The 22,823-nt window shown below is 37.6% G+C and overlaps 1 protein-coding gene across 1 annotated transcript in view; it reads left to right on the plus strand.

Annotated features, from left to right (window-relative positions):
* The first annotated feature begins 9,823 nt into the window (after positions 1-9,823).
* Positions 9,824-22,823, plus strand: part of LOC144959343 (uncharacterized) — a 90,880-nt gene continuing 77,880 nt past the window's right edge. The window contains exon 1 of the mRNA XM_078891908.1: positions 9,824-9,973. The gene's annotated coding sequence lies outside the window, so the exon portion shown is untranslated. The remainder of the gene's footprint in view (positions 9,974-22,823) is intronic.

Raw genomic sequence — 22,823 nt, forward strand, 5'->3', positions numbered from 1 at the left:
TGCAGTCCATTTTAAAAACTTATTTCTTTAAAAAAAAAAGAAAGTACTTTTTCTATGTTCATTCATTTATGATAATTATTTTTTTACCTATTTATTACCTATTATTTTTTTTCTTATTATTACCTATTATTTACTGTTTACTGATTTGACATTACATACGCATGGACTCCGCCAAGATTCTTGCGGAGACAGCGATATACACTGCAGTCCGCTTTAGATAAACTCTTGCTTAAAATAAACTCTGAGGATGGTCCCGATTTTTATGCTCTGTATCATTAGTAATTTAAAACGTTTAAGATGAACTCCTCTGGATACACTTTTATGCTCGTCGGAGAAGTATTTCATAAGGGCATCCGCCACTTGTATTGTTCCGATAGTTTAGAACCAGTTGTGTACTGAAAACACAGTTCCTTTTTTTTTTTTTTTTTTGTCACGCAAAAAAAAAAAAATAAATAAAAAAAAAAAAAATAACGGAAAGGAGGAGAAACTTTATAACAAATAGATTATTCCATTTTTGGGCAGCGTGGCTCAGCGGTACAGTCTTTGCTTCGTACCCGAAAGGTATAGAGTTCGATCAACCGCCGCTGCGCTGTGTGGCCTTGAGCAAGTCACATCGCCCTAGCTCGACTTGCGGCGCTGCACTGCGGCTGATGCCTGGGTTATTCCAGCCTTCCCTTGGTATAGACCCTAGATACAAATATTCCATGAATAAGGGAATTTTATTTTATTTATTTATCATTATTATAAGAATATACTGAAAATAACAAACTTGTGAACGCATTTTTAAAGTTCGGCTTTTTAAATCGTAACAATAACACAGACTATAAGTATAAGACTTGGGTGGGCACTTCAGATTCGTATTAGGATTGATTGAATTAATGAATGCGATGATGTTTCCACGTCTTCATATATTTCATCTCTTCCACTTTATCATTAATCGATTAAATGTAATGGCAGTCCTAGTGTCAGATTATATCGATGGTGTGCGTCAAGGTAAAGTGCTCACAACATCCGCCAGCTGGATATATTGTACCAACACACAAAACCATGTGTTATAGTCTGATTGAGATACAAAACCATGTGTTATAGTCTGATTGAGATACAAAACCATGTGTTATAGTCTGATTGAGATACAAAACCATGTGTTGTAGTCTGATTGAGATACAAAACCATGTGTTATAGTCTGATTGAGATACAAAACCATCTGTTGTAGTCTGATTGAGATACAAAACCATGTGTTATAGTCTGATTGAGATACAAAACCATGTGTTGTAGTCTGATTGAGATACAAAACCATGTGTTGTAGTCTGATTGAGATACAAAACCATGTGTTATAGTCTGATTGAGATACAAAACCATGTGTTATAGTCTGATTGAGATACATACAAAACCATGTGTTATAGTCTGATTGAGATACAAAACCATGTGTTGTAGTCTGATTGAGATACACAACAATGTGTTGTAGTCTGATTGAGATACAAAACCATGTGTTATAGTCTGATTGAGATACAAAACCATGTGTTATAGTCTGATTGAGATACAAAACCATGCGTTGTAGTCTGATTGAGATACAAAACCATGTGTTATAGTCTGATTGAGATACAAAACCATGTGTTATAGTCTGATTGAGATACAAAACCATGTGTTATAGTCTGATTGAGATACAAAACCATGTGTTATAGTCAGATTGAGATACAAAACCATGTGTTGTAGTCTGATTGAGATACAAAACCATGTGTTGTAGTCTGATTGAGATACAAAACCATGTGTTATAGTCTGATTGAGATACAAAACCATGTGTTATAGTCTGATTGAGATACAAAACCATGTGTTGTAGTCTGATTGAGATACAAAACCATGTGTTGTAGTCTGATTGAGATACAAAACCATGTGTTATAGTCTGATTGAGATACAAAACCATGTGTTATAGTCTGATTGAGATACAAAACCATGTGTTGTAGTCTGATTGAGATACAAAACCATGCGTTATAGTCTGATTGAGATACAAAACCATGTGTTATAGTCTGATTGAGATACAAAACCATGTGTTATAGTCTGATTGAGATACAAAACCATGTGTTATAGTCAGATTGAGATACAAAACCATGTGTTGTAGTCTGATTGAGATACAAAACCATGTGTTGTAGTCTGATTGAGATACAAAACCATGTGTTATAGTCTGATTGAGATAAAAAAAAACCATGTGTTATAGTCTGATTGAGATACAAAACAATGTGTTGTAGTCTGATTGAGATACAAAACCATGTGTTATAGTCTGATTGAGATTGATAGAATTTTGTGAGTATTACTCATAAAAATGGCTGGCTAAAAACAATAACAAAGAGCTGAGTTCCATCAATAAGTTAATGAAGGCTACGCGTTGATTTGATTGACTCAAAACAAAAACAACTTCCATTACAGCATGACCATTTCACAATCATTGTGCCCCATAACCAACACAGTTTTAGATAATATATCATCATAATATGATCTCTTCATCATCACCATAACTACACCATCATAAAAGGGAACAAATATGGGGAAAAAAACATATATCTTTATTGTGCTAAAAAAAGTGGCAATTTGTCATTTGCTTACACATTTATAACAATACAATATTGACATAGACACACTCACACAGATGCACACGAGTAACATAGTAGTCTTCGAAAAAACAAAACAAAAACTGGTTCCAATCTCAATGGGTAGCCTACCAACTTGTGTAATTGATTTTCTTGTCTCAGAGTCATGGCATCTTATTTTCTAAATAAATCATGGTCTCCAATCAAAGAGCATAATCTATCCCCTTTTACTTCCCGCAATCCTCCGGTATATACATTCTGCTTCTAACTGAAACTTGGTTACATTTACATACACTTCCCGAGAGTTTGGAACAGGAAGAAGATCCTCACGTTGTCGTCGTGCAGGAGCTTGAGTACCTTCATGATCCTGAAGGCGATGCCAGCCCAGAAACAATCATGCTGGAACAGCTGATGGTGAAACGATGGTCAGACTAAGAACGATCCAAGGCCTGCCTTCTCCTGGACTCACATCTCCACAATGAAGAATTTTACACATGAGAACAGTGGGGAAAAAAAATTTGAGTAAAGAGCATTTTTCAAGGACTCAATTATGTACCGACAAAAGCCAGACCAGTGGATGGGGAAATGAGAGATTGGAGGACCTGAAGCTCCCTAATGACGATCACCACGGACAGGGAAAGATGTAGTTCTTTCGTTGCTGCTCTACATGACAGCAGCAGGTATAGTGGGTAGGAGGTAAAATGAGTATACCGCCAGATTTAAACCCTCGTACATACAGATACAATGGAACCTCCCGATAACGACATGCCACGGGACCGAGTTTTTATGTCGTTATCCGGAGGTGTCGTTATTTAGAGGTTTCCAAGATGGCGGACAAAGTGGGCGTGGTAAGGCCCGCGGGACCAGTTTTTATTAACATTGACAAAACAAACAAAACATTGTAGTGTGTATTCCTCTTAGAGGGTTCTTGTGCGTGTGTCTGGATGAGACTTTTAGGTGATCTGAACTGAGTACACTGATAGTGTGCTCCTGGAATCTACATAATTCTGTTCCCTTTTTTCTAATGTCATTTCAATTGTAAATCGAGAATGTTTTTCACTATCCAATTTTCTTCCTTTTTACTGGCGCTGATATGACATAGATGTGTCACAAGCGCTGTAAAACCCTTTAAAACAAACAAAAGCAGGTAATTCGGACGCTGCGAGTTAGATAAAATTCATCCTCCTCTTCTTCCTCCTCCTCCTCCCACAAAAACACTACTACTACTACTACTACTATTACTACTACTACTACTACTACTACTACTACTACTACTACTACTACTACTACTACTACTACTACTACTACTACTACTACTACTTCTACTACTACTACTACTGCTGCTGCTACTACTACTACTACTGCTGCTGCTACTACTACTACTACTACTAATACTACTACTACTACTACTACTACTACTACTACTACTACTACTACTACTACTACTACTACTACTACTACCACTACTACTACTACTACTACTACTACTACTACTACTACTACTACTACTACTACTACTACTACTACTACTACTATCACCACATAATATCACATTTTCCAAGATTTTGTGTTTACTTGCTTACCGTATACTAACATTTAGACTTGGTTTTTATTAATGCATATCGGTCAAGATTCGTCAAAAAAAAAAAAAAAAAAAAAAAAAAAAGCTGCGTTCTCATTGGTTTCAAAAGCTGCGTTCTCATTAGTTCAAGCAGGAATCGTTTTTTATAAACTTTGAGTACTCATACTCTGTATTTTTAGTATCAGATATCTACGAAAACTGCCGAAAATCGCCAAAATGATGTCGTTATTCGGAGGTTTTATAAAAAAGTGCGTCGTTATTTGGAGGTTTGTTTTACTGATCTTAAATAGAAAAAAAATCGGGACCAGGGGTCAATGTCGTTATCAGGAGGTTGTCGCTATTTGGAGGTGATGTAATCGGGAGGTTCCACTGTAGTAAGTCAAGCGCCATGTTATCGCTGATCACAAAGCCCAAAAGATCTATGTTCGATTTATGTTTGTAGGTGAGGTATTGGGGACAAAATATGCTGTGCTATAATAAATGTAGAGTCTGTGATCTGTTAAACAAGGAGATAAATTTAATAAAATCAATATGGAGTTGATGTTAATCAGTCGTTGTAGTAGTAGTCGTCGTAGTTTATTGTAGTAGTAGTTGTAATAGTAGTAGTAGTAGTGTAGTAGTAGTAGTAGTAGTAGTAATAGCAGTAGTAGTGGTAGTAGTAGTAGTAGTAGTTGCTATTGTAATAGTAGTAGTAGTAGTAGTAGTAGTAGTAGTAGTAGTAGTAGTAGTAGTAGTTGTACAAAACGGATTGTAACGTTGTGCAATTGGATCAAGGGAAGTAATTCATGAAATTCCAGACCGACTGCTTCTGGATCATAGAATTAAACGAATGAGAATACGTACGAAGCCTAAAAAGTGTCCACCAATGAAAGCATTCAGCGCCATTTTATTGTTGGCTGAGAATGTAGTCATTCCCGTTCATTCGGTCTCTATGTCAACGACACAAGAAAAACAACAAACAATATCAAAATCCACAATAAAATGTTTCAGAACTGTTGCGTATATTTATGGCACAATGAAGCTGTCAAAAAAATGAAGTTAGAGAATGTGTGTAATCATGTATTATAATAACCTGTAATGTGTTTTCCAACCACCACATCATCTACTACTACAACCACCACCACAATATCATCACTAACACTGCTACTACAACCACCAGCCCCACATCATTATCACTACCACTACTACTACAATCACCACAACCACATCGTCATCACTACCACTACTACTGCAACCACCACCACCATAGCATCATCATTACCACTACTACCACAACCACCACCACCACTACTACTACAACCACCACCACATCATCACTACCTCAACTACTACAACCACCACCACAATAGTATCACTACCACTACTACCACAACCACCAGCACCACATCATTATCACTACCACTACTGCACCACCACCAGCACATAATCATCACTACCACTACTACTACAACCACCACAACAACATCGTCATCACGACCACTACTGCTACAACCACCACCAGATCATTACCATTACCACTACTACTACAACCACCACTACCACCATATCATTACCATTACCACTACTACTACAACCACCACAACCACATCGTCATCACTACCACTACTACTGCAACCACCACTACCACCATATCATCACCATTACAACTACTACTACAACCACCACCACATCATCATCACTATCACTACTACTACAACTACAACCACCACCACATTATCATCACTACCACTACTACTACTGCAACCACCACCACCATATCATCATCATTGAAATATATTTTTTTTTAATTGAGCTTTATATAGTGCAATATCTACTAAATGTGCTCAAAGCGCTTTACAAGGGGTCCCTGGTCAACATTTAACATGTAGGACGGGACATGACGCCTGTTAGGCGATATTACAATTTTTCGGACAAAGACAACTCTGTTAACGGCCAGGTACTCATTTTACACCTGAGTATGGTGAGGGAATGTGAGTAAAGAGCCTTTTCCAAGGACTCAACTATGCGCCGAGCGCGAGGCTCGAACCCAGGACCTTCCGATCCGAAAGCAAGTGTCATACTACTAGACCACATAGCCGCATCATTACCACTACTACTACAAACACCACCACCACATCATCATCACGACAACTACTACTACAACCACCACCACCACCACCACCATATCATTACCATTACAACTACTACTACAACTACAACCACCACCACATCATCATCACTACCACTACTACTACAACTACAATCATCACCACCACCACCACATCATCATCACTATTACTAATACAACTACAACCACCAACAACACCACATCACCTCACTAACACCAGTACTATAATCACTACCATTAGGTTTTGGAGCTTTACTTCATTTGAAATAAGGAAACTTCAGAATTGTATTTGGCATTGTGTTTATATATCATAATATAATTCTAATCAGTTATCTATTTAGAACTAGATACTATGCAATATGTATGCCAAATACCACCCCAATTCCCCTTTCTTGTGTGCGGGAATTCCTCTTTCGACATTGAAATTGAGTGTGAGAGAGTCATCACTACACACATAAACAACAGAAACAATTTAAAAACATGACTATGACACGCAACCACTCACACACGAGGCTATACTATTTATCCCTTTCTCTATATAGAACAGGACAAGACAAACAATAGCTTGACTCTCGCTACACTTCGCATTGATGTTTGTCGTCTCACGAGTTCAACTCTCGGTCGACCTGTCAATATTCCTTTTTGCCTCGGTCATAATCATTAATAGAATGTTGTGTGGTTTTGACCGTGAAGAAAACCTTAAGAAGTCACATTTATATCATTTTAGAGAGATCGTTTTGAATAATTTTGAGTTAAACGAGCGAGCAGCAACTTGTTTTCATGAACGGCCGATCAGCCCTTGTTTACTATAGTAACGCGATTCTCAGTCAAGGTCTCAATGGCGGATATTTTTCTCATCGAGGCCGCTGGTTGGTTAGCCAATAAGAGCACCGTACGGTTTCCATTGGGTAAATTCCTTGTTCTGGATACAATTCATTCGGAAGTGTACATTAAACTATTCTTTACTTAAAAAAACAAACAAACATGCGTCAGAGATTAAATAAGAAAAGAATATGCATTCTGAAGTATGGAATATCAAAACTACAAGTATAGGGCATTATTAAACAGTTTCTACAGCTTTACCCCAGAATCGCTCGGTTTTTATGATCAGTTCTGATCTAAAGCCTTCGAGTTTTATTCACTTCTCATTGATTTTTAAGACATAAACCTATAGTGTCATGAGATTTGGTCCTATGGATGCGTGTCTGCCCCAAAAAGACACAAATTCATTGCAAACTTTGTTCTTGTAATGTTTTTCTCCATTAGCAAAGAACTGCTGGATCGCAGAGATCGATATGGTTTATATTCCCCGACAAGGCATAGAAGGTATTCAGGTGATGTATGGTGAAGGCAATTGGAAGCAAACCATGCGCTTTTGTATTTTATTCTTTTTTTCTATTGGAACCCAGTGTCGTGACATGGGCATGGATAAGTGTTTTGCATGTTCCGTCATCAATAAAATTTCGTATTCTGCATATCATTTGGAGAGCATTATGTATCGCCTGACAGCACTTTGTTATGTGCGCACGCATGTCTAGGTGAGTGTCAAAGAAGAAAACCAGGTTTCGAACGACATTGGAATTTTTAATAACGGATTCAGTTGGTCAATGAGTATATCCTTTCCTGTCCTTTTGAATACAATCAGCTCAGTTTTGTCCTAATTGAATTTTAGCCTGTTGTTTGTCATCCATGCTGTAACGTTATCTAGACATGCTTTTGTTTCTTCGATATTTTTTTTGATGAAATGGGAATGTATAGCTGGGTATCATCGGCGTAGAGATGATGGCTGAGACAGAAGGTCGCGATGATGTTGCTTAAGGGATTTGTGTACATTGTGAAAATATAAGGGCCAAGCACTGAACCATGTGGAACGCCAAATTGCAGCTTTGTTGGTGGTGAAAGGGAATCATTTATTTTTTTAAATTTTAATTTTTAAAAAAATTATTTATTATTTATTACAACAAATGAAACGAAACTGAAGTAAGAAACAAGGATAATTAAGTACAATGAAACCAACAATATAAATTAAAAAACAAAAAAAAAAAAAAAACTGAGATTCCTTTAAAAGATCTAATATAGTCTTAATCTGTTGATTCCAAAATTGAATCAAATGTGTGTAACAAATAAAACAAAACAAAAAATCAATGTAATTGAAAAATAAAGGAGAAAAATCTTTTCAAAAAATGTCATGTAAATGTAAATATGTAAATCAAAATTGCATTACTTCAAATTTTTGTTCAAAATATTAATTAAATTCTTGGAATTCTAAGAGCAGTTTCGATTTCAGTTCTGTTTCCTAATTGAGCGTTTCGTTTGAAACCAAAACCGCCAAAAATTAAAATTATCACTCAGTTCGGTTTCCATTTGTTGAAGCGGGTACTCGTTACCCGCCCCTTTTATTTTACCCGTTTTGACCCCAAAGCAAAATGTCGTTGTGAAGGCGGCAAGTTTCATCACCGCCGTTATTTTACACGATTTAAATTGCTGATATCTCAGCTCTTGGAGTAATGAGAAAGTGGTTCTATATCAACCTTAGAACACGAACTTTTTTTCATAAAAAATTCATGCTTTCATCACTAATTTGCACGATTGGTGGTGGGGGTGGGGGGGGGGGGGGGGGGGGGGGGGGTTGTGTCCCTAATTCCCCTAGCTATTAATTGTTAGTTTTATTTGGTATTTTAAACGCTTGAATTTGACATCCATTTTATTCTTTGAGGAGTTGTATTTGATAAAGCGTGGTTCGCAAGAGACACTTTAAAGACGGAATATAATTTATATTCACGGAAAAAAAAAATATTTTAAATATTTAAAAAATCAAGGGCAATAACTCATACGCATTGAAAGGAATTTCCATAAAATTGTGCCTGTGAATTAACAAAACAAAAGTGTTATTTTTATGTTTAACAAAAAGAAAAAGAAAGAAAAAGAAAAAAAAAAAAAAAAAAAAAAAAAGAGAGAGAGAGAGAGAGAGAGAGAGAGAGAGAGAGAGAGAGAGAGAGAGAGAGAGAGAGAGAGAGAGAGAGAGAGAGAGAGAGATACACTCACTCATACACACACACAGACACACACTCACACGCAGATAGATACACTTACTCTCTCTTCACACACAACACACACAGAGCTACACTCATAAAGAGAGATACACTCACACACACACACACACACACACACACACGGATTCACTCACTCACGCACGCACACACACATACACACACACAGATGCACTAGAGAGAGATACACACTCTCTTTCTCTCTCTCTCACACACACACACACAGAGATAGAGAGAGAGAGAGAGAGAGAGAGAGGGAGAGAGAGAGAGAGAGAGAGAGAGAGAGAGAGAGAGAGAGAGAGAGAGAGAGAGAGAGAGAGAGAGATCAAACGAACATCAAACGTCAAATTATACTTAATACGTAGTGACTCGTGAATCGCGCCTACTAGTGCCTATCAAGACAAGATGCTTGCTAGCGAGCACATGCTTGTTCTAGAATTACCACGATTATACCGCCGTCGGCTGTCCGTACGTGCAAATTGAACTCCTGAACTCATCCTCACAACTTTCTCTCGTTGTCTACATTGCTCACGTTCATTCACGCTCGTGCATTCGTCATGCTCTACTCTATGTTATTATTGTGTCTTGTGTTTTTGTTCATATGGTTGAGATATTGGATATTATTGTGAATAATATATAGGAACTGGAAGTGGTGAGTAAAACTATTTGATTACCTCTCGTTTCTTGGTGTATGGTGGATGGATGGACGAATTCTTGAATGTGTTACGTGAGGTCTATATCATAATTTGGGCAAAATTTATATGCTATTCCTGTATTTCGCTTTACCCTTTCTTCTCTCTTACCTCCTCATCATTCTTCTTCTTCTCCTCCTCCTGCTCCTCCTCCTCTTCCTCCTCCTCCTCCTCCCCTCCTCCTCCTCCTCCGCCTCCTCCTCCTCCTCCTCCTCCTCTTCTTCTTCTTCTTCTTCTACAATATCCTCGCATCATAACCAACCGCGCTCATTTAATTGATTTCCTTCTTGTTCTCACGCCCAATCTTTTCCCAGAACACAACAAGGAGAAACAACGGAAAGAAACGATTAAGTAGAATGAGATTAGTACTATAAATTGAACTTAACTTAAAAGTCTGTGAATAAACATTAACTCACTCAATCCTAGAGATTTTTGCTACTTTTCTAAATGGGCATGATCTATATTAACTTTCCATGTGCTAGAGGTCATTGGTCACATTGCAAAATGTGCTCAAAATGACCCACTTAGTGAAATGTGTTCACAGCTTTTTCAATATTTGACATCACGATTGGTCATTTGATTCAGCTTGACACATGGGTATGTTTATAACATTTGTAAACAAAGCAGCGTGTTTGCATTTGTTCAGAAATATCCAATCGTTGGACAGCAACAAATCATGTGGTTGAGGATTTGGTTGGACGAAAACATAAATATAGATCGCTCCCATTGGAAGAAATGCATTAAAAATGAGCATGTACATAGACATAACATGTAAAATCTAAAAACATTAACTTCGATAATACGCCTATAATTTGTCTCAGAAAAATGTAATAAATGGGCATGGGGTTTAAGTAATCCGGGTAAACTCAAGGTTACACATATATGTAAAGGAAGCCTCGGGTAAACTACGGATAAAGTCGGTGTTAGGGTTTAGTGAGTTAACCAGTTAATTGCCGCACTCTGGAAAGGCCAGACTATAAACGTTCAATGTTACACGTAGTTTTGTTTGTTGGTCCATTATATTTCCGGATGGCAATGTTGTGAGCTTCTTAGCCAAACGCACAGCATCTATAGTAAGTAGACCATTAATTTTCGAGTGACCACTTGTGGTCAAGTGGCTATTTTAAATAAACACACACGATCACAATAGTTAAACATTCATAACCATCAATGCCACACACACACACACACACACACACACACACACACACACACACACACACACCGACACACCCACCCACGAAAAAGCAAATCCAAATCCCACATCACAACACGATATCAAAACATATTAAAAAGTACACAATGTAGCCCTTCACTTCAGAGCTATACCAGTAGTAGAGGACGACTTTATCACGGCCTTTGTAAAGTTAAAATAGATATAATATTGCTTACTGGCCTTTGGATAGGGCAGTTTTAAGTTTTCAGCTGATTCAGTTGATTACGTATTGCAAATTATGTACTTTTCGCCATTGCAAGGTGGAAAGAGAGGTCAGATCTAAAAAGAATAAATTAAAAATTAAAAAAAAAAAAGAAAAAGAAAAGAAAAAGAAAAGAAAAAGAAAAGATGGAATTTGACTATATCTGGGTTTGATTCAAGTCCCTTTGCTCTTTGGACGGATGCTTTATCAACTGAGTTATGCAGACCCAAAAAAGGATTTTGTTTAAAAAGGTAAATTTTGCATTTTTAGAATGGACAAGACCGTGTAAAACGTGGCTTAAAAAAAAAAAAGAATTGCGATGATGTAGCATTTAATATGACAAAGGCAACTGCTTTTAGATAGTATGCGCTTGGCTAAGAATCTCACAACATTGCCATCCGGAAGTAAAACGGACCAACACTGTGTAACCTTGTAGACAGAATGAAATTGATGTCAATCAGGTCTTTGTTGTTATTGTTTTTTTTTACCATCCGCGTTTATCAGTAATTCTCACTTAACTGTATTAACCAGACTATAGATAGAATGCGCTTGGCCAAGGAGTTCACAACAATGCCATCCGGAAGTATAAAGGACCAACACACAAACTCTGTGTAACCATGAACTTTTATAGTCTGGTTAATACAGTTTAGTGAGAACAACTCACAAACGCGGATGGCAAAAACAATAACAAAGGCCTGAGTGACGTCATCTGCATACTATCTATAAACGTTGAAGGTAACACATAGTTTTGTGTGTTGGTCCGTTATACTTCCGGATGGCAATGTTGTGAGTTTCTTAGCCAAGCGCACACTATCTATAGTCTGGTTAATACAGTTTAGTGAGAATTACTCATAAACGCGGATGGCAAAAAGCTACAACAAAGTTCTGAGTGACGTCATCTTCGTTCTATTTATATAAGAGTGGGGTTGTGTGTTCTTGTGGTATAACAGTCACTTTTTGATCGGAAGGCCCTGGGTTCGAGCCTCGCTCGGCGCATATTTGAGTCTTTTGAAAAGGCTCAGTGCTCACATTCTCTCACCGTACTCAAGTGTAAAATGAGTACCAGGCAGTTAGCAGCGTTGTCTGTCGGAAATAAAATTGTAATATCGCCTAATAGGCGTCATGTCCTATTGTACATGTTACGGGTTGCTGTTGCCCAGGGACCCCATGTCAGGCGCTTTGAGCACGTTTAGTGGATGGTGCGCTATATAAAAGCTCAAGTTTTTATATTTTTGTTTGTTTTTGTTTAAAGAGATACCTCTGAATTTATCGCTCCTCTTCAATCAGAGGAGAAAATATGTGGGCAAAATGTCTCTCATAAAGAACTTCTGTTTTTTAGGTGCCCAACTTAAATATCGCCCGAACCGTAGCCTTCATTAACTTGTAGCCAGACACTTCCCTAAAGTTTACGTTGGATTAAAAGACGACAATCACAATCATCAAAAGAAAGTGATGAGTGATTATTATTATTATTATTATTATTATTATTATTATTATTATTATTATTTTTATTATTATTATTATTATTATTATTATTATTATTATTATTATTATTATTATTATTATTATTATTATTATTATTATTATTATTATTATTATTATTATTATTATTATTAGTATTAGTAAGTAGAATAGTAGTAATAGTTGTCGTTGTAGTAGTAGTAGTAGTAGTAGTAGTAGTAGTAGTAGTAGTAGTAGTAGTAGTAGTAGTAGTTGTAGTAGTAGTAGTTAAATAGATGGCATTTGTATAGAGCATTTTCAAAATCATATAATGCTCAAGCAATACGCTATACATTGGTTGAAAAAAAATGCATCTCGTGTGCCACAACCCCCCACATGGCACATACACACACGCAGACCCGCAAGAAACAACAAATAACTTTTCGGGTTTCCCCTTTATAAAAAACAAAACACGAGGAATGAAACACTTACAGAGAAATGAGAGATGCGAGAATGGAGCTGTTAAGGTCAAAGGTCAACCTTCTCGACACCTTTATCTGTTTCAGTTGATTAAATTGAAGTTTCCTTCTCACTTCCTATTGTTACTCCCTCCACCCCCTCGATCTTCTTACAACAACGTTGTTATTATCTAAGAAACAAACGTACTACAAAATTGAATAGAAATCCGGCCCTCTAAATTGAGTGAATGCATTATCTACCAAATTCAGTCCCTTAGTTTGTGGACAAAGAAAAATGACAATGACCTCTCCACACGGGACTGGTATCTCGGTGTTATTAAGGCTTGTTTTTAAAATGATTTGTGTGATTTTGTGAGTTTTGTTTACTCGTACTTATAGATAGTATGCAGATGACGTCACTCAGGCCTTTGTTATTGTTTTTGCCATCCGCGTTTGTGAGTTGTTCTCACTAAACTGTATTAACCAGACTATAACAATTCATGGTTACACAGAGTTTGTGTGTTGGTCCGTTATACTTCCGGATGGCAATGTTGTGAACTCCTTGGCCAAGCGCATTCTATCTATAGTGTGCGCTTGGCCAAGAAGCTCATAACATTGCCATCCGGAAGTATAACGGACCAACACACAAAACTGTGTGTATCCATGAACGTTTATAGTCGGGTTAATACAGTTCAGTGAGCATTACTCATAAACGCGGATGGCAAAAAACAATAGCAAAGACCTGAGTGACGTCATCTTCGATCTATCTATAGAAAGCATCGTCATCGTGCCCTAAAAAGAGTGTTTACATAAAAGTATTCACTGTGTTGGTTACAACTTAGGGAGACAGATTCTGTGATAACCGCGTTCACCAAATAACAAATCCAAGGTGCAGATCACTATTCCCTCTCCTTAGTTTATAGAGCATTTATTTCCATTGCAGAATTCGACCATGAAAAGTTTGCTGTGGATTACACTTGACTTGTAAATAGAATTACACATCGCTTTAGATGCTGGCTGTGCACTTCGCTAAGAAACTTACAACATTGCCATCCGGATATAATAACGGACCAACACACAAAACTATGAGTAATCTTAAACGTTTATAGATAGTATGCGCTTGGCTAAGAAGCTCATAACATTGCCATCCGGAAGTATAACGGATCAACACACAAAACTGTGTGTAACAATGAACGTTTATAGATAGAATGCGCTTGGCCAAGGAGTTCACAACATTGCCATCCGGAAGTATAACGGACCAACACACAAACTCTGTGTAACCATGAACTTTTATAGTCTGGTTAATACAGTTTAGTGAGAACAACTCACAAACGCGGATGGCAAAAACAATAACAAAGGCCTGAGTGACGTCATCTGCATACAATCTATAGTCAGGTTAATACAGTTTAGTGAGAATTACTCATAAACATGGATGGCAAAAAAAAAACAATAACAAAGACCTGAGTGACGTCATCTTCGAACTATCTATAGTCTGGTTGATCCAGTTTAGTGAGAATTACTCATAATCCTGGATGGCAAAAAACAATAACAAAGACCTGAGTGACGTCAACTTCGTTCTATCTATAAACCGTTGGAGCAAATAAACACTAAATCAATAATTGTTCATCTTATCATTAATCAGCGAAAAATCGCGTTTCTCTTGGTATTCTAAAAAAAAAAGACGAAATAGATAAGATTTATTTAAAGAATTAAAAAATAAAATCCGAAGTTCGTGTAAAATATGCATAATTTCAGCTCTCGCGTATTTTATTTTGTGTATCATCTGTACTATCCATCCGCTTCAAAATTCTATATTATCTGAATCTAAATACTTTTCTTTTTGCATATGTGTCTCTATTTATATTTCTTAGTCTTTCGATACTCACACACACACGAACACACACACAACACACACACACCCACACAATATATATATATATATATATATATAATATATATATATATATATATATATATATATATATACGAGGTGCGTGTGTGTGTGTCGAAAGACTAAGAAATATAAATATATAAACTTTAAGCCCAGGCATAAAATCGCTTACCTATCAGTAAGGTATTTAATAGATATGGGTTGAACGATTTTACCAGCCACACATCGCTGTGAATGTTGTACATATTTATATCTAACTAGACTATCTCTGGATAACTTCTTATCTACTTTCTGAAAGAAGCACGCGCATTCGTGAGAAGCAAAGCGTGGGAGATAACAGTTGACCTTGACATTGTCAGTCAACACATGATTATTAGAGATATTTATACACATAAAGACACTCACCCCCCCCTCCCCTCCCCCTTCTCTCTCTCTCACTCTCTCTCTATCTATCTCTCTCACATATACACTCACATTCACACACGATTCCCTATTTTTATCTAGAATTCTCTCTATTCCGTCTCTCTGTATTTCTTCCTTATTTCCTCTCCATCTGCTTGTTTTGTATTAATCCTTTTATCTCACCCACCAACATCTCTCTCTCTCTCTCTCTCTCTCTCCATCCCCCGCTCTCTCTCACTCTCTCTCTCTCCATTCCCCGCTCTCTCTCTCTCTCCATCCCCCGCTCTCTCTCTCTCTCTCTCTCTCTCTCTCTCTCTCTCTCTCTCTAAGGGCACACCCCCTCCCTCTCTCTCTCTCCCCCCCCCCAACCCACACACACACGGAACTATATCGACTTCAGCGGTGCTGTTCTCAATCTTGGTCTTTTGATGTGCCCTCTTAAAATTAAAAGTCTTTATTGGGCCTAAAGTTCGTCTGTTGTCTCATGAAGCTGTGTAAAGCGCATAGAGTATTGTGGCATAAATCAGAATATGCATTCGTTATTGCTATCTATTCTATTCAAGCGTGTTCGTTATAAGTACAAAAAGTCTGCTTTACTGTAAGTTTCAAGATTCGAGTCAAGTCAACCCGGACTGTAAACAGTGAAGGGTTCAGGTCGACGGTATTTTGATAAGATCGAAGGCCTACATTTCATTTCTTCTGTGGGCACAAAGATGTTACGTTGATTTCAAACAGCCTTTCTGTATTCTTTCATGTGCAAATCCGCTTCTGCTTACATAAACTGTCAGCTATTTTAATAAGGACAAAAAAAAAAAAAGGATGTTTGTGAACGGATTTCAGAATTTCGTCGAGGTGGCAAAGAAAATACACGATTTCTCATATCAACCGGAAGGCGGAAGGACCAGAAACCCCCCCCCCCCCCCCCCCCCCCCCCCCCCCCCCCCCTCTCCGGGCACACGCAAGCTCGATCACATGGTTTACACACGCATGAAATCATTGCATACACACCTTACATTATTATTATGGGTGAATATTTGGCATTTTGGGATGGAGAAAAGTACCTTTCACTGATAGATCTTCTTTCTTTTACTACATAATCCAGAAAGAGAGAGAGAGAGAGAGAGAGAGAGAGAGAGAGAGAGAGAGAGAGAGAGAGAGAGAGAGAGAGAGAGAGAAGATAATAAAGATAGATAGATAAGAGAGGAGAGAGAGAGAAGAGAAGAGAAAGAGAGAGAGAGAAGAGAGAGAAAGAAGAGAAGAGAGAGAGAGGAGGAGAGAGAGAAAAGAAAGAAGAGAGAGAGAGAAGAGAAGAAAGAGAGAGAGAGAAGAGAGAGAGAGAGAGGTTGAGGAGAGAGAAGAGAGAGAGAGAGAGAGAGAAAGAGAGAGAGAGAGAGAGAAGAAGAGAGAGAGAGGAAGGAGAGAGAGAGAAGAGAGGAGAGAGAGAGAGAGAAGATAGATAGAGAGAAAGAGAGGGAGAGATAAAGAAAGAAAGAAGGAAAGAGAGAGAGAGAGAGAGAGAGAGAGAGAGAGAGAGAGAGAGAGAGAGAGAGAGAGACTTATAGATGCTTATTAACTTCTGAAACTGGGTCAAAATTTCGTGATTCTACGAATTGTTGGTAAAATATGACGTAAGTCTACTTGCTGGTAATAATAACGTTATCTCTATCCAACAAAATATTGTACAGCGGGGCTCATACGCGTCATGTCGGGTCCTAAATATTAAGCCTTTAGTGTTGCTGTTGACTTGGGACACCTTGCAAAGTACTTTGTTGAGCACATATGGTGGATATTGCGCCTTATAACAGCTCATTTTTTTCTTTCATTTTCAAAACGTGTGTAGCTCGACGTACAGTTATTCTTTTAAAATTTCTAAGCGACGTTTTGCTTAATAAGTTTATCGCGTATCTTATAGTTTAACCAGTTTACTGTCGTACTCTGGTAAAAAACAACAAAAAACAACACGTATTTAAAAATTTGGCCATAAATCTCGTCTTTCAAATATCGAACGATTTAAATTACCTTTATCTTGACAAAAACTCTCAAACCTGGGACCTCGCGAGGTCTTCCTTAAATCCAAAGTTTGAGAGTTTTTGCCATGATGAGAGTCATTTAAATCGATCGATATTTGAAGTACGAGTTATCCGGCCAATTTAAAAAAAAAACAAAACATGTGTCATTTCAGAATACGAAGTGACTATTCTCACCCCCGGGATGCAAGTCTTCATAATAGTATAAAAAGTAGTCCACAATTATTGTATGTTTAATCCAAAGGTTGTAATGCAGTAATTTGTTAAGTTTCTTGTCACAAGTTGCACAATTAAAGTAAAAAATCAATCAAAAAAGCCGGCGACGTTTTTTTCGGTAATCCAATCGGCCGGGGGGGGGGGGGGGGGGGGGGGGGGGGTGAGAATAGAGGTAGCCTTCAGAATACGGCATAATAATATTATGACTGGTTAATTTCGCAATTTTTATTTTGGTATTCGTTTCTCACGCAATCTAATGAGGCGTCTTATCCATTGAGTTAAATTTCCCCCGTGTTTTCTCTCATAACAGAAAAGGGCGGAGTGAAAGAATTGGCTTGATGTGATTAACGGGGCACGGTGACCTATTCAATTCATGCATTCGAGGCTCACCACTCACATCTATGAGGCTCACTAAACAGCCGCCGGTCGGTAAGACAGTAAAGCCTGCTCGTCTACAAACAACCATGGCTTGTTTGATGCCGGTAGGAGTAAACAAAATCGCACGTGCAGGATTGTGAGCAGCAGGAAGCCCAATTACATCGTTCACGCATAACTGCCTTATGGGATATATTAATGTATCCATATAATATATGATATGATATACATATCTAGTTATTATATAATTAATACAATTAGATATGTTGTGGTCATAGCCACATAGAGAGTGTATAGATAGAACGAAGATGACGTCACTCAGGCCTTTGTTATAGTTTTTGCCATCCGCGTTTGTGAGTTGTTCTCACTAAACTGTATTAACCAGACTATAAAAGTTCATGGTTACACAGAGTTTTGTGTGTTGGTCCGTTATACTTCCGGATGGCAATGTTGTGAACTCCTTGGCCAAGCGCATTCTATCTATAGATATCATTGGGTCAAAGCCATCTTCAAGTAGGTGAATGTGTTTATCAAAGACTCTGTCCCTTAGTTGTGTCTAATAATACAGATACTGTGCGCTTTGCTTAGAAACTCACGACATTGCCATCAGGAAGTATAACGGACCAACACACAAAACTATGAGTAACCTTGAACGTTTATAATCTGGATAATACAGTTTAATGAGAATCACTCATAAACAATAACAAAGACCATGAACTTTTATAGTCTGGATATTACAGTTAGGTGAGAATTATTCATAAACGTGGATGGCAAAAAACAATAGCAAAGACCCGAGTGACATCAACTTCGTTGTTTCTATAGTGAACACTAATAAGGGGACATCACACGTGTAAACACTTAAATGGGGCTTGATGGTTTCTCCGAGTGATGTTAACTTCGTTCTATCGATAGATAGAATGCGCTTGGCCAAGGAGTTCACAACATTGCCATCCGGAAGTATAACGGACCAACACACAAACTCTGTGTAACCATGAACTTTTACAGATAGTTCGAAGATGACGTCACTCAGGCCTTTGTTATTGTTTTTGCCATCCGCGTTTGTGAGTTGTTCTCACTAAATTGTATTAACCAGACTATAAAAGTTCATGGTTACACAGAGTTTGTGTGTTGGTCCGTTATACTTCCAGATGGCAATGTTGTGAACTCCTTGGCCAAGCGCATTCTATCTATAGTCTGATTAATACAGTTTAGTGAGAACAACTCACAAACGCGGATGGCAAAAACAATAACAAAGGCCCGAGTGACGTCATCTGCATACTATCTATAGTGGAGTTCCATTAAATGACGTCACAAAACATTACATAAAAAAAGATAATTATGAATATTTACTTAACACATTTCAGCGGGTTGACGTTGCTCAATGCGGTTCACAATGCGTTCTTAATTTCCTCAACAGGCCAAATTAAACCAGAATTCCATTTCATGGAGGACACAATGCTGTTTGTGCGGCAATAACATGGACATTGACAAATTATGATGAATGCGCTAATGCTGTTTGTGTGGCAATAACATGGACATTGACAAATTATGATGAATGCGCTAATGCTGTTTGTGCGACAATAACATGGACATTGACAAATTATGATGAATGCACTAATGCTGTTTGTGCGGCAATAACATGGACATTGACAAATTATGATGAATGCGCTAATGTTGTTTGTGCGACAATAACATGGACATTGACAAATTATGATGAATGCGCTAATGCTGTTTGTGCGGCAATAACATGGACATTGACAAATTATGATGAATGCGTTAATGCTGTTTGTGCGGCAATAACATGGACATTGACAAATTATGATGAATGCACTAATGCTGTTTGTGCGGCAATAACATGGACATTGACAAATTATGATGAATGCGTTAATGCTGTTTGTGCGGCAATAACATTGACAATTGACAAATTATGATGAATGCACTAATGCTGTTTGTGCGGCAATAACATTGACAATTGACAAATTATGATGAATGCGCTAATGCTGTTTGTGCGGCAATAACATTGACAGTTGATAAATTATGATGAATGCGCTAATGCTGTTTGTGCGGCAATAACATGGACATTGACAAATTATGATGAATGCACTAATGCTGTTTTTGCGGCAATAACATTGACAGTTGACAAATTATGATGAATGCACTAATGCTGTTTGTGCGGCAATAACATTGACAGTTGACAAATTATGATGAATGCGCTAATGCTGTTTGTGCGGCAATAACATGGACATTGACAAATTATGATGAATGCACTAATGCTGTTTTTGCGGCAATAACATTGACAGTTGACAAATTATGATGAATGCACTAATGCTGTTTGTGCGGCAATAACATTGACAATTGACAAATTATGATGAATGCGCTAATGCTGTTTGTGCGGCAATAACATTGACAGTTGACAAATTATGATGAATGCGTTAATGCTGTTTGTACGGCAATAACATTGACAAATTAAATTATAATGAATGCGCTAATGCTGTTTGTGCGGCAATAACATTGACAAATTAAATTATGGCGAATGCGCTAATGGCCAGTACAAATTCAGACTTCACACACCGACTTAATGACAACCACCTCGTGAAGACTTCTCCTGGAAAACATTGACCGACTTTCCTGGCATTACCTACGTTAATGATGACGAATCAATCCCATAATCCATTCAAGCAATGCTTCATTCACGCCATATTTCTCTCATAATCTGCCATTAATTTGATCCAACAATCATGAAATAATGATAATCTGTACAATATAACGTGTTTTTGGGTGTTCTCTAAAGATAGTAGGTGTGCGTGGCTAAGAAACTCACAACATTGCCACCCGGAAGTATAACGGACCAACACACAAAACTAAGTGTAACCATGAACTTTTATAGTCTGGATAATACAGTTGAGTGAGAACTACTCATAAATATGGAAGGCATAAAACGGAAACAAAGACTCAAGTGACGTCAACTTCATTCTATCTATGGATAGAATGCGCTTAGCCAAGGAGTTCACAACATTGCCATCCGGAAGTATAACGGACCAACACACAAACTCTGTGTAACCATGAACTTTTATAGTCTGGTTAATACAGTTTAGTGAGAACAACTCACAAACGCGGATGGCAAAAACAATAACAAAGGCCTGAGTGACGTCATCTGCATACTATCTATACAGTTTAGTGAGAATTACTCATGAACGCGGATGGCAAAAAAACAATAACAAAGACCTATAGATAGAATGCGCTTGGCCAAGGAGTTCATAACATTGCCATCCGGAAGTATAACGGACCAACACACAAACTCTGTGTAAACATGAACTTTTATAGTCTGGTTAATACAGTTTAGTGAGAACAACTCACAAACGCGGATGGCAAAAACAATAACAAAGGCCTGAGTGACGTCATCTTCGAACTATCAATAGATAATATGCAGATGACGTCACTCACGCCTTTGTTATTGTTTTTGCCATCCGCGTTTGTGAGTTGTTCTCACTAAACTGTATTAACCAGACTATAAAAGTTCATGGTTACACAGAGTTTGTGTGTTGGTCCGTTATACTTCCGGATGGCAATGTTATGAACTCCTTGGCCAAGCGCATTCTATCTATTGGTCTTTGTTATTGTTTTTTGCCATCCGCGTTCATGAGTAATTCTCTCACTAAACTGTATTAACCAGACTACATACGTTCATGTTTACACATAGTTTTGTGTGGTGGTCCGTTATACTTCCGGATGGCAATGTTATGAGCTTCTTATCCAAGCGCATACTATTTATAGACAAATAGATAGTCGTCATAATGTAAGCAATGGAGGTGATTGGAAAACATATCAAATTAAACAATGTTGTGAACTTCTTAGACAAGCGCATACTATCTATAAACAACCAACTATGTTTGTCCGAGCACGTGTGAAGGAGTGTCACAAAATCCATGTTTTGATTGGTCAAAAATCTATTGGTTAATTGATTGGACATCTCGACGGTGTGCCCCAGCAGAGCTACCATTTGAATGCGAAAAAGGCGTATTTTTACGCTTTTTAAATCAAATTACACTTTCATGCTTTTTTGTTACACATTACACATTTATGTCGTCATCAAGGTCGTGTGGGTGATTTAAGCAATTATTTCTTCGTGTGGAATCTCGTCTAACTGAAAAAGGAAGAAAGCTGCGTTTTCATCATCCACTTCCAGCTTATCTTGTTTTCTGAAGCCTAAACCCGAAGCTTTATTTGATTAGACGTAACCTTTACCAAATTTATTGTGGAGAGGAGTCTTCCAATGGAAATCGAAGATGATTGTGGTGATAACATATGTTTATTAATAATACCTTTGTTTTGAACAAGTAAACCTTTTCCTTCAAAATTCCACCTTTTTATCTGTCAAAATTACACCTTTTTTCTGTCAAAATTCCACCTTTTTTCTGTCAAAATTCCACCTTTTTCTGTCAAAATTACACATTTTTTCTGTCAAAATTACATCTTTTCTTCAATTGGAGTTGGCAGCTCTGCCCCAAGTAAAGCATTTTTTTTTCGACTCTTATCGGAGATTGAGATTGAATAAGAAATCCCCCCCCCCCACCTCCACATTC

Source organism: Berghia stephanieae, chromosome 13 (assembly GCF_034508935.2).
Source record: "Berghia stephanieae isolate SIO BIC M18660-M18661 chromosome 13, UCSD_Bste_1.3, whole genome shotgun sequence".
NCBI lineage: Eukaryota > Metazoa > Mollusca > Gastropoda > Nudibranchia > Aeolidiidae > Berghia > Berghia stephanieae.